This window comes from Pinus tabuliformis, chromosome 8 (assembly GCF_031772625.1).
Source record: "Pinus tabuliformis cultivar Carrire ecotype Pingquan chromosome 8, CPIR1, whole genome shotgun sequence".
Lineage (NCBI taxonomy): Eukaryota > Viridiplantae > Streptophyta > Pinopsida > Pinales > Pinaceae > Pinus > Pinus tabuliformis.
The window spans coordinates 318958343-318973143 of NC_142294.1; the positions used below are offsets into that span (position 1 = coordinate 318958343).

General features: G+C 38.7%; 1 pseudogene; it reads right to left on the reverse strand.

Moving 5' to 3' along the window:
* Positions 1 to 1697: 1697 nt before the first annotated feature.
* LOC149235417 (uncharacterized) lies at positions 1698 to 2947 on the reverse strand (annotated as a pseudogene).
* Positions 2948 to 14801: the final 11854 nt, after the last annotated feature.

The window sequence follows — 14801 nt, forward strand, 5'->3', positions numbered from 1 at the left end:
CCATGGAGAAGATGAATTTCTAGACAACCACAAAAGTTATGCAAATAGATCCATAGGACCAAGAGACAAAGAGAGTGGAGAGTTTGATTTTAAAATAAATAGGAAGAAAAAAAAACCATTTCCATCAAGAAACTCCTTCCAATGATGTAGCCCAACAAACCTTAACAAACCATCTTGATCACCCTCAAGAACACTTGATACTTCACTAATAGATGTGCCTTTCCGATTCAATTTTCCAATCAAAGTTGAACCATCATGATAAGTGAGGAAAAGTACTCTACAGGCTATTGTTAAACATAGAGATATATATTTTGACTGCACATCTTTACCCTACCCTTGGATAGTCACCGTCAAAGCTTGAACTCCAGTGTATAACTTTTTTGGACTAAACTCTGTAGTTACTAGTGATAATAATAGGAACCATGTATTGTCTTTCGTTTATTAATGATTCTTCTCGTAAGACTTGGGTCTACTTATTAAAGATCAAGGATGAGGTGTTTAGCAAGTTTTAGGAGTTCAGAGCTCTGATTGAAAACCACACAAGTATGAATATCAAAGTCTTGAGATTGGACAATGTGAGAGAGTATACCTCCAAGGAGTTCAAGGGTTTTTGCAAGAAGGAAGGAATCAAGAGAGAGTTGCAGCTTTGTACAACCCAGGGAAAAATAGCGTCGTTGAGCAAAAGTCCATCATAGGGGCTACTAAGGCCATGACACATGAAAAAGACTTGCCGATATTTCTTTGGACAAATGCATGCAACACAACCCGAGCAAAGATAAGATACAATTATTATATTAATGTCCAAAGAGACATACAGGGTGTGAAATCCTACTTTTTCATAAATATATATTTATAAATTATAACTTGATTCTTATATTGTAAAAAAATAAAATCAAATCTGAATTAAAGCATGTCAATTGTTTAGCTTTCATACTCATATTTACCATTCAAAAATGACACAAAACCACCAAGTTCACAAAATATTTGATGACTCCAATTTCGCTAATAAAATCATTAGATATTCAAGCTATAACACCAAATAATATAAGCCAAGGGTAGAGAACCATGATGAGAAATAAAATCAATTCTTCTAACTAAATGAGAGATTAAAACTTACTAATGGTGGAAAATTGTGTAGTGTGAAAGCTTTTGTTTCATATCATAATAATACATGAGTCACAATGTCTAAATACAAAAAGAAGCATCACATGTGAACTTTAACCTTTTAAATAAGAGAAACAATTCACTAACAGATAGACTATACTAAAGGAAGCTAAGAGTACAAAACTACTGAAACACTATATTGATATATAACTGATGATCACAACTAATCTAACACTAAGTTTAAACCAATGCACTTGGGATGGAATTGTTCAAATTTTGAACAGGTTATCAAATAATTATTATGTAAATTGTGTGCTGACTATTCTCAAAGATGAGATGAATGGTGAAAATTGTTCAAAACATGCTTTAGGGTATAAAATAGATTCTTTTCACTTAGGTGTTAGGTCTGAGGAAAACTATTCTGCCAAAATCACCAAGGATATACACTCAACATCATCCTTTTTTTTCTGAAACATGAAATGCACAAATTCTTCACCACCCTCATGGGAGCATTGACAACCCCACCCTCATGGAAAAGGAGAAGCTCATTTGAAAAAAAAAAACTGAAGATCCATAAGCTTCAACATAATACCTTATTGTTGAATATCAAGCATTGTGTTGGCCTCAAACTGCTCCTCTGGAAGATCCTCACTCACCTATTTACTAAGAAGGTCATGTTTCTTCTTCTCCATAACCATGCACTCAATCTCTTCCTGATCCGGTAGGGGCACATGGGGAACAGACTCTCACTCTCTCTATCATTGGTTTCCCTTCTTTTGCTCTCTGATTTATTTCACCACATCCTCCTCTTCCTTGAATAGAACTAGCTTAACAGTAGTGACCTCCCCACTCTTCACTGTTAACTTGGCCTCCCTCTCGACGGACTCAATCCTCTACCACTCTCTCAGCACCCTGGCCCGCATCTCCTCCTCTGCGAGTTGCTCAACTTTCTCCAAGATCCCATCCTCATCATCCTTGTAGCCATAATAACTTGCATCGTTTCACTTGTAAATCTCATACGTAGACCTCCTCTTCTTTGCCTTGGGGGTTTTATTGAATATCTCTTTGAGGACGGCTAGGAATTTCACAGCCCCAAAGTATCTCTAACCGAGGCTATCCTAATTCACATTCAACTACATGACAAGGGATCCCCTAATTCATATTTAACTACATGACAAGAGATCCCTCACATTCCCATCCCTTAATGGAAGAAATAAACAACGATGACTGGAAATTATGCAGAGGAGAGGTATCATTTGGCCTAGATAGTAGCAGTACACAGTTCCCACCATAGATTCAGTTTTAACTTTCAGCCTTATAGTGGATCACATGATTTGATCATACTATTGAACGCACATTTAATATGTTGTACATTGCCTTGGCTCTTTTGTCCATAAAATATAGAGAAAGCGGTAGCAACTAGTGGACAAAACAGGATTCACAGGGATATAGTGAAGCCTGAGTTAAAACCGTCTTGTGGCTAGTGCAAAATGGTAGCACTGACAGCACTGTGCACATCCACCTATTTTCCTTCCAAGTCTATCATCTTGGACCCTACTTTGGCATAAATAGGGTGCCAAGCTCTATGATATCAGCTTCCCAGTGCTCCTTTTCCCTAATCAGCTTGTTGATCTCATCATTTGCCAAGGTCTGGGTTTTGAATCACCATGACCTTTCATCCAATCTCTCATATTATCTACTGCCTCCATTTGTGTGCCTCTATGAGATTACGACATTCTGAGGCCAAGAACGAGCGCCTCTCCTTGGGTTTATTCTTCTCTTATTTCTTGAATGTCAAGAACCTGTTCAGCATAGACTACACCTTCTCTTCATTACGGGCCATTCTTCCCCAAAATCTGAGAGCCTACAGTCTGATCTGCTATGTTTAAAGCCCTAAGCCCTCCTTGCCCAGAACTTCACAAAATAACTAGAAGGTATGAGTAGATTTCATCGAATAGGTAAATCGTATGCTTAAAAAGGCGGGAGCAGGGGTTGGAATTTGGAATTTGGATCTATATGTTTCCCGTCAAGAACCTTTTCTCTTGAAGAAATTAAAAAATTACCTTTCAATTACATTAAAATTCCATTTTAAATAAAAGCAAAAAAAAAAAAAATACATAATATTCTATATATATTAATTCATAATTTTGACCATCACTAATGGAATGATTTCATTCAAGTTAATTTGATTGATGTAGAGAATAATTAGATTTTTGAGAAAATTTATAATCTTAGATTAGAGACAATTTCCTATAAATAGAATAAACAAAACAATAAAACACTTTAAACACTTTTTTTTTTAAGTTGAATTCTGCTTTTTTTACCATATCAAAATTCTAATTTGAATAAACAACCACTTAAAGAGATAAAAACTAGAGTTTTTGGGGAAACTGTGAGTCTATCCTTTAAACATCCACCACCTGCGATATTTGACACTATTCAAGAAACAACCAACTTGATGAAAAGAGGATGAAAACACTGCTACCGCCACTTCCTTAAGAATAAAAGAATAAATATACGCAAAATCAAATATCTTTAATATATTAATAATTATCACACTAATTTTTACATTTTAATCTTTTAGGTAAATTTTACATGCAAACTATACAATTAACACATTATATAAAAACTACATTAAAAATGAAAGCAATTAACACATTCTGCATTAATCATCTCATTCCATCTTAGTTATTTTTGAAAGTATAAATAAAATTTCTTGTATAATTCTATTGAATCAAAATAAGATAAATGTGCCTTATGCCACTCCCCAAGTTAAAACCCAAAATCATGATTGAATTAATTGTATCGTTTGTTGTGCATATGCTGCTAGTAAATGATACATAAATTTATTGTTTTCACTGAGATATCAAGATTCATTAGAATGCATCTCCAAACTTTTCTAGAAAGATACAGTTTGCTCTAAAATTTGAAACTTTTGGAAAGTGCAATAACATATTTCCAATTAAATTCAAAATACTAAACAATTAAATGGACCATGGCCAATCCATTGAAGCAAGAGTTGAGGATTTTGTTTCTCGGATGACTATGGCTGAGAAAATTGGGTAGATTACTTAGACTGAGTGTGGGGCAGCCAACCCTGATGATGTAATTGAGAAGTTTGGAAATGGCACATCCATGGGTCCTTATTCGCTCTTTGTTTGAATTTTATTTACGTTTTACAGGAATCTTTGGGTCATTCCTCTCATATTGACTTTCAAAGAAGCTTCATACCTATGTCCATGTTTTGAAATGTATTCAACGGCTAGAAATAAAAGAGCCTCCTTTCAGGGAGCACTTTATATCATTAGAACTCAAAACTATAGAGCTAGGTTATCTAGAAAAGATGAAATTAAAGGACACATATAATTTAGAATGTGCATTTCTAAGGATCCAAAATTGTTTGGGTAGAAGCACACTCCACATTTTGTAGAAATGGCCTGAGTGGAATTCCACCTTAGATGAAAGATAGATAGAAGTCGTGAAGCAGGGCCTGACAAAGAGGCTGGCCATTATAGGGCCCTCCTGGAACTGTGAAAACCTATGTTGGCTTGACCATTGCCAAAATCCTCCTATCTAACATACAATTTGATCCTATTATGATCATTTTTTATACCAACCATGCACTAAATCAGTTCCTTGAATCCATTTATTGTATAGATAAAAATATTGTTCGAATTAGTGGCGATTCAAAAATTCAATGCTGAAGCCAAGGCTGAATGTTCTTTCTAGAAGACTTCGTGATAGAGACAATGAATTAATGTGTACCAATGTGCAAGAGAAAATCAACAGGTGTTCAACCTGTCTGAGAGGTATGGTAGAAAGGGATGAGAGATGAACTAGTGGTCGATAAAGGCAACGAGAAATTTAAAGGGAAGCAGAAAGTGTTGAATAAATCTTCTTCAACAGAGATATCTCTAGACAACATACTTAGTTCCCAGTATTTATGGTTGTTTCCCCAAAAATCAAGGATCAAGCTGCATAATCATTAGTTGCAGAAAGCCAATGAAAAGGCCAAGGAGGAACTACACAATCTATCTGAGAGATACAAAGAAATATGTGATGGGCTACTTCAACATGATCATAAGCCCAACCTCAAAATTTTAAGAAAAGCAAAAGTTGTGGGAATGACAACCACTGGGGCTGCTCAAAATTATGTCCTCCTCTAGGCATTGCAAGCAGAAATAGTGGTGATAGAAGAGGTCATCAAGGTTTTGGAGGCCCATGTTCTTCCCTGCATCAACTCCTTCACTCAACATCTCATTCTCCTCGGCGATCACTTACAGTTGCGTCCTTTTGTTGCGGAATATGAATTATGCACGAAATACAAATTGGACATCTCCCTCTTTGAGAGATTGATAAGCAGAGGGATCGAGCATGTGACCCTAAGATGCCAAAGAAGAATGAGGCCTACAATTTCAAGATTAATATCTAATCTCTATCCTTCATTGTAGGGATTGATAAGCAGAGAGATTGAGCATGAAACCCTAATATTCCAAAGAAGAATGAGTTCTGTAATTTCAAGATTAATATATGATCTCTATCCTTCATTACGGGACCACATCAACGTGAGAAACTATGAAAACATCAAATGAATTAGAAGTGATGTGTTTTTCTTAAATCATAAAGCCATGGAATCCTAGGTATCGGACAACAACAAAAAGATTAACGTAAACAAAGCGCGACTTGCAGTAACATGGACATAGGCTTTCATTTAATGTTTAATGGGCTATACAGAAACTGTAGACAAAGATAGGCGACTGTAGGCTTTCATATGGGATTGAATTGGTAGATGGAAAATAAATTGAAAATAAATGGGCGTAATGACGTTTTGGAAAAAAATTGAAACATCAAAAATACGGGTTACACCATTTCAAGCATGTCATGAAAAATAGACATCCACAAATTCTAGACGTCAAATACGGGAAAAATGCCCTATGACGGGAAAAATGTACGTCAAATTCCATCCCTGGGTGGGAGTGGTTCTCAACGGGCATCATTAATTAATGGTTCCTTTTCTCATTACAAATTTGATGTGTTTGGCACAAACGAAGATGATGTATTGTTGTGTAATCGATTTGTGGGTGGTGGAACACTGTTTTTGGCTTTTGTTGAATTTCAAAATAATTTAATTTTAATTAAAGTTTTATATTTGATTTTGTTAATGAGAAGGAATTTTTATAAATTTGGGCTTCTATTATTCATAATGATGAATGATAATTTTTCTGGATTAATCACAACAATGTTTTATGGGACTGAGGTCAACGTTTTGAACCCTCAATTGTGGTTCATCATCAGGAAAAGGAATTTTGTTATAAGATTATATGGTTTTAAAGTAATATTAGTGGGAAATTCACAATTTTAAAGCATGAGTTGAGTAACATATAGATCTCATGGATGAGATTATGTCATTGAAAGAGCTTAGTGATGTTTATCTTTTTTTGACATATTAGATACCTAGCCTTCTCAAAAAATCTTAGTTGATTTTTCATTTGAGAATCAATAATCATGTATAGGAGTTTTTAAGTTTGAATAATATTAAATGGGATTTAAAATTTTAAGTAAGTTTGGAGTTATTGGATGTTTAATTGAGTTAATGAAAGAAAAGTGGTGTTATTATTCCTTCTAAGGTTTGAACCTTTAAGCGATATATCTATTCTTGTGTTTGCGCCCATATGTATAGGTGTCTGCAAAAATAGTATATAAGGCATAGGTAACTTTGGTAGAGTAGATACGCTTAATAGGATTAAAAACAATTTCAAAAAAATCTAGTATTGTTATATTCATAATATACATTCAAACTACATAAATAACTTGATATCCAAGTTAAAAAGTAGTATCTTAAGTTCAATGGATATAATCTTGGTAATAAAAATGTAAATATGCATGAAAAGTTAAGTCTTCAACTAAAAGAAATGTGTCATTTACTAATTAACCAACATTTCTCCTTGTAGGTATTATTCATAATATATGTGACCCGACTATAAGCCCACTCCCATTTTGGATAATTTATCAACCTTTAAATTTAATTCCTATCAATGTGATAAAATGATATAACCTTGAAGATTATAATAATATTCATAACTCTAATTGTCTATTGATCTAATAAATAAGTTTTTAAGTAAGTATAACCTTTCAACCAATCTATAACAACTTCTAAATCCTCTATCACTTCTACATTTAGATTATTGAAAAAATTAAAGTGAATGCGTCGACAATAGTTTTATCAACAAAAAAAGTAGATATAATTTTTTCCTCGAAAGTGACATAAACAATGGAAATATCCTCTGGTATAGATTGTATCCACTGATTCCACCAATCATAGCTAAATCCCTCCAATTTAAGTATTGGAAAATTGGTCATGTCATCTTAATTCATTGGTTTCATTAAAAATATGTGTTTAACTTGTGAATCCGGCTCATTGCATGGATTTTTCTTTTCCCATCAAAAGATGGAATTCTTAATTTGTTGAGGTAAGGCTTTTTGAATATCTTGTGCTACATACCACTCCATTGTATTTAAACTTCCTCAGAGATTGTATAACTCCTTGAAGGAGACCTCCCCTTGAAACTCTATTGGGTTAATCTTGTGGGCTTTCCGTGAATCCGTCATTCAAATCTTTAGCACTTCAAATTCTAGATGATGTTTGACATCTTCATTGAGAATATGAGGTCACAAGCAGTCACCTATAAATGCACCTATTATTGACACATTCACATCAAAATTATTGCTCAACAAACAAGCCAATAAAAAAACTACTCATGGATCCTTGGCCATTGCCTGAAGAGGTAAGTAGAGAATACCTTGATAGATTAGACATCGAGAGCATATTTTGACATGAGGATACATCAAACCTTGACGAGAAATGGGGTCTAGGGTTTTACTATTAAGAGTTTTTCATTAAAAAAAAATAAAAATCAGGGGATCAATGGTAAAAAAAGCACTGGAAGTTTTAGGATCCATTTCATAGGCTCAGGATCTGTTTCCTTCACTCACAGATCTACTTCCATGTCAAATCCTTCCATTAGTGATTGGGGATCTAGATCTTATCATTCCAGTGACCCTAAATTTCCATTTAGCATAAATTTTCTAAGCCTCTTTCTTCACGTCCAAGGGGACCCTGTCTAGTGAGAAAACAAAAGCAAGGGACTATAAGAGCAAAACACATGCATGTATCTGTGCGTTTATGTTCGTAGTATATTTAGCATCCAGATAAAATCCCTTCAAGGTTTGTAGAACTAGCTTGGTTGAGTTCGTGGCACATCTCAGCTCTTCGAAGTGCTTATCCAAGTCGTTGGAGTGGTCTTCAAGCTCCTTTCACTAGACACTGAAGTTTACCACGGCCAAAGAATGTGAATGAAACTCCAGGAATGCCGGAGCTGCTCCTTCTTGGATGGAACCTCATCCATGGTTGCCAAGATTGAGCCTACTAGCAACCAGTAAAATTGCAGTTTGGAGCTCGACACATGAAACCTTGATGCAGATGGGCACATGAAACCCTGATGCAACTTAGCAAATGAAACCCTCATGCAAACGAAAGTCATGATGCAAGTTGACAGATGAAACTGTGGATGTGAAGCTCCATGGAGAAGATGAAGGGTGAAAATGAAAATAGTGAGCCAAAGCCCTCGTTGGCTCATGGAAACTGGAAATGAGGGCTTTGGGAGGAAACCATAAAAATTTTGATGCCTGAGTGGATATTTTGCATGTGGCCTAGTCAACACTTGTGCCTGTTGGTATTCCCGTCCAACATTGGATGGAGCAGTGTACAGGCATAGGGTGGAGAAGGGTGGACGGGGAGATATTTTTTGTTCTACACAGTTGCATTGGCTTGAAGATTTCTAGAAAAATAAAATAGATATTTTATTGTTTTATGATTATGTTTTTTAAATTAATGTTTTCTATTTATTTAAAAAAAAATCAATTTTTATTTTTTATGTTCCATATTTAATGTAAAAATAAAAATAAAACTTTGATTTCAATCATGCTTTCTTATGATATTGTTCAATTTAAATTATACCCAGTAGAATTAGGCACTGTATCATCTCTAGGCTTCTATAGTCTCTCCTTGGATCAAGCAGCTACGACTCTCCTGGTTATGGCTCTAGGTCTAGATATGGCTTCGGCTATTGTTGGGTAGAGGAAGCCCCACGTAATGGTTAAGGGGTGCGAAGCTGGACATTTTGGGTAAAGTTAGGATAAAGACTCCGCTGAAAGCACAGAGCACAGATTGCAATAGGTTGAGTCAAAGGGTAGCCCACCTAAAGATAATGTAAAGAAATATAAATAGAGTTTAACCATGTAGGGGTTGTGGGCCAGGGAAGGGTATAAGTAGAGCAAGGCTCTATGAGGGAAAGGCAGAATTTTGATAGCATGAAATGTAATGGGTACTTGAAGTAGAGAGATCGAAAGCATCTATAAGTCTGAGTCGAGGGATAAGGGTAGAAGGTAGAGGCTCTGTAGCTATGTGCGCAGAGGCCTAGAAAGTTCGCAGTTGTGTGCACGGACTCCTGCAACTGAGTGCGTAGGGCAGATTTGGATGTATTAAAGATAAAGTGGAAATGAAGATAAGTTTCTTCTGAAATCTTGTGTTTCTTCTGAGTTATCATAATATCTGTTTCATTTAACCTGTTTATGGTTGAAATGAATGTAAATATGGGATAAATCTTATGTGCGAATCACCTGTGTTGATTAATTTTTTTCGTAAAGACCTTGGTAATTGGTAATTACTTCATCTAATAAGAGAAGTGCACTAATAAGAAAGAGATAATTGAGCTGGATCTGTGTGAAAATAGAGCAGCACGGAGCTGTAAAACAGTGCGCGAAACCTCCAAACCACAACTAGACATCCCTAGTGTGCGGAAGCCTAGTTCTAGCACCCTCCCCTGCTACATTGGGTGAGACCTCAGTCCGCGCTCCACGGACTATTGCCGAAAGGTCCGGTAGCTGTTGGATTTATTGGGCTAAATAATTCTTCCGAACCTGGGTCAAGCCCATACAAGCCAACAAATGGTTCTGTTTCCGGGACTAGGATCTGCCTAAGGGGTGTCTAATGTGGGAACACTGGAATCCTATGAAGAAAGAACTCGAAGATTGGTGGGATTTAAAGGTTCGCAAGTACGCGGTTCAAGAAAACAAAAATTTGTGGATATCGAAGGAATAGTGGTTGGATCATTATATATTCACAGACATACATGAGATGTTCTTCGTAACATTCCTGATAGAATCATATGAGTGGATCTCGAAGGTAGCTGATAGCGTGGGGAGGTGCAGATTGGACCAGCCCACAGTGTGGACTTCGGAACTGGTGCGAAGGCTGGAAGGCACCGAAAATAGACTTGCGTGCATGGTAGACCACTGGTTAGATCAGATCATTGGGGGATTTATCACTGAATTTTTGATAGATACAACCATAACTTACAGCGAAGCAGAAAGACACTTTCTCCAAGGACCACAAGGTAGGTGCATCAAATCATTGAATACTTGGATTAAGATGTTGTTGTGTGAAAAACAGATTTTGTGCATGTATTGATGTCTAGGATAACGCAGAGTGGAAAGGGTTATCGAAGAATAGGGGAAGTAGAGAACAACCCATTGATTTTTGTCTCAAGGGAAAATGAGGAGGATCTCACTAGGTTCTCGCCAAGAAGTGTGGTTTGATTGGTTGAAGAACGCTTCCCACTGATACCACCTCCGTCTACACCACCCTCATCGAGTCCATCCACACCAACACCCTCACCACCTCCTCCACCAAAAACTGGGATGGCAACCGTAGTCAAGTTACTGATATTTCAAGGTGTAGGGAATGAAGAGCCAAGTCAGTTCTGGTTTGTGATAAAAGCTGTATGGGATGTGCAAGGCATAACAGATGAAAACATTAAAAGGGCCACATTGGTTAGTGCACTATAGGACCGCATGCTGACATGGTACATAAAATACTCAAATAACTATCCGAATGAGGGAATAGTGGCGATTCAAGACACACTGAATAAAGAGTTTGGCTGACCAAAGTCTGAAGCCCAGTCGGTCATTGGATTAAAAGAGATAGCAATGTTGCCTGGTGAAACTCCATGGGATTTGGACCAGAGATTAAAGAGTACTATTTGTGAAGCTAACATGACCCTAACAGATGGACAACGTTGCGTGTGGTTTGTGGCATCCCTGATGCCCCATTTGAGGACGTCTTTGCCACAACATAATATCTCAACCCAAGCTGAGGCACTAGAGACAACAATGAGGTTACACGCGACCCCAATACTAGACTTGGGGTTGGGAGTTTAGCAAATCCACATGAAACTTCAACACTTGAGCTTGGAAGTGCAGAGTCTGAAACAAGCAAGACTGTCCCAACCAGAGGTACAACCGGAGGTAGACTGTATTAGATGTAAGAGCCAAGCACACGATAAGGAGCATTGTCCGGTTTTCTCGAACCATCTAGCAAAAGGAGGCCCGATGCCATTAAAAGTAGAAGTACAATCAGGGTTGAGTGCTCTGCCTGTGCTTTGGTGCGTAATTTTCCAGGTAGGATGAAAGCATGCCACGGACAGTTACCACTTATTACCGAACTTACAACAACCCCCTCAACACTTATTTTGTAACTTCTATAGAAGGATGGGTCATGAGTAAAGGGATTGCCGCATGCTAGTGGATCGACCACCTACGTATAGGATGAAAATAGAGACACACGGACAGGACCCGGCTGCACCATTCGTGCACTGGGGATTCCTGATATGCAGATAGGGGCGGGGAGGATGGGGGCTCGGACGGAGCTGTGGACAGTTGATCTGTTATAATTGTGGTGGACAGGGACATTACACTCATAATTGTACGAATCCAACTAAAGCCTGTTGTCCATCATGCTACCAGTTTGATCACGATGCAGTCGATTTCCCTACACTGATTGCTCAATTACAGGAAAAAGGAGTGCTCCTAGCCAGCCCCACCCAGAATGTCCAGATGATGAAGGCTGAACCTTGCACTGAAGACCACAACATAAACATAATGTTCGGAAGTGGCGCAGCTACAGGGGAAGATAAGGGGAAGAAGCTGGAAGAGGATACATGGGGTCGTAAGGCTCCTGCAAAACAACTAGAAATTTATTTAGTGCAAGCAAAGGATACCTTTTTGGAGGGTAAGAAAAATTTTGTAGAAGCATCGACTTCAGGTAGTAAAGGGCAACCAGAACTGGAACAAGAAAGGTCTTTGATAACTACCTTCTTAGAATCGTATATGAAGCTCCTAAGGGATGCTAATGCAGTGAAAGTGTTACAAGAATTAATAAATAAATGTGCCAGGGTAGATGAACCACGCCTGATCCGCAAATTGGGCAAACAGGTTTTGCGTACCGGTCGGGAGATGCGATTGACCATCCAAATTGGCAACTATGAGATGGACCAGGTTGTGTTAGATCTCGGGTCCAACACAAATGTCCTACCAAAGCTGACTTGGGAATGCATGGGTAGGCCTACGTTGCAAAGGTCCCTGATCCAATTACTAATGGCCAACCAACAAAAGATTCTTCCTATGGGAAGGCTGCAATGGGTTACTGTGGACATCGATGGCACCAACACGCAAACAAATTTTAAGGTCATTGAAATCGTGGATGACAGTAATCCAAATCTAGGGTTACTAGGGATAGATTGGGCAACAGACATGAACAAAATAATCAACCTTAAGAAATGAAAAATTGTCTTTGAAAAGAATTCTCTTCACGTTATGATTCCATTGGATCCAGCTGAAGGAACATGTTATACTAAACCTGTGTGTGACGACGACAATGATGGGGAACTGGACTGTATCTATTAGCTTACAGCACAAGACCGGGATAGGGTGTGTCCAACAACAAGACGGTCGACTCTCATGCGACCATGATAGCTCTTACACGTCAGATTCGGATGAAGAGATTGAACGATGGCATAACAGCCTGCATGAAGTAACCACATTGAATTGCAACAAGATGGATGTGACGGAAGCCGTAGAACCATCCATGGGGGAAGCCAAAAACCAATTGCCTTGGTGAGATTGCAACCAGGTGCACTGATATTGTTTGCGGTAGCTCCCTCAATGACCTTGGCTTCAGTAAAAATGGCAGTCATACTAAAGAAAAGGAAAAAGCATGGAGGTCACGAACAGGTGCAAGCATAAGTGGCTAGAAAAACTAAGGGAAGTAGCCTAAAGCAAATCTGGTCATTAGTGGCTGACGGCAGCATCTGTAGAGAGTCAAGGGGTAGCCCACATCGCAGTCGTCCAGTGACACAAACCTCTTGGAAGTTGCAAATATTGCGGCCTAAATGGGTCTAGAGTAAGCAATGGAAGAAAGCTTAGAGGAAGCCAGATAGCTGCAGGTCCCACATAGGGTCAAAAGACCAAAGAGCGATGTGTGGGAATGGATCCAACAGAATGTCACACTGCGACACTCACAATAGCATAACCCCTCTGCTTCTAACATAAGTCAGACCGCTTAGGAATACTATTAGGGACGACCAAGTTAGGACTCTGCTGTCATGGCTGTGCGCACATCCTCAGAGGGCAAAAATGGCTACCCAAGTGACCAAGTGGTGCTCGCAGCCCAGGCTAGCAGGGACGTTGCAATGACACACCAGTGGTGCGAACACTTGACTAGGGGTCGATGTTATAGTCTTAGCACCCCGAGCAATTGAAAGAAGGCATGGAACTATAAAGAAGTCTGCAGAAAGTTGGTCTAGTGAAGCACTTCCCCCCAGTCACAACAGTGTTCGAGGAACTGTGCTACCACGCGAAACAATCTAGAGATGACCATTAGTACCACTATTCATGATAAGGACATTACGGTATTGTAGGAAGGAGCGGGCGGCGAAACTTTAAGGTGACGGTTCCGAGTTGGATCTGCTAAGATATACCAAGAGAACATTAGCACTATGCTAGAAAAGGAGGGAAGAAAGACATTCAAAATTTTGACTTTATTTTGTGATCGAGACAAGACATAAGCAGATTGGCACTATACATCAGAGCAGAGTAGCAAGTAGTTGGGTCCTAGACACCTCATGAGTACTGTGGCCAGAACACGAGCACGAGTCCCAGAAGAAATGTAGTTTAATTTGGAAGAGCCGGAAGGTGGGAGTCGGGTGCCGGGTGTTCCAAAATCCCCACGTACACCATGAAATAAGAAGACTAAGAAAAAGATAGGAACAGTTCGAGCCTCACCACAGTTCACTAAGAAATGCGCATCCGATAAGGGAAAAATTGTTTCCACTGAGACAGATGAGGATGACGATGCTCTCTAAGAGTTGCTTGACCAGATAGATGTGTAGGCCAAGGAGGAGGTGGATTCATTCCAACTCCCACCATTACCTCCATATCTTTCTCCATGGCAAAGGTCCACCAAGGTACCCAACGACTTAGACATTGCGAAGGCTGAGCTTTAGGCCCTGCTTCTTCTAGATGACATAAGGTTCGAAGGCTTGCCCTTGCGATGTGTTTTGAGCCTCAAGTTTTAAGAATGGGTTCTGGCCAACTGTGATAGGTTCCCTGAGCTAGCCGAAGACATGTTATTACCACGGGTCTGGCTACTAGGTGTGGAGAAGGCGGGCATCCTCAACCTCAGATGGCTACCCCATTACCACCGCGTGACTATTACCACATTTGTAACCTGACAACTACTCTGTCTGGTACATGATGGGTTCTTGTGGTTGGAAGAGCCAATCCCAATCACAGCTGAGCTA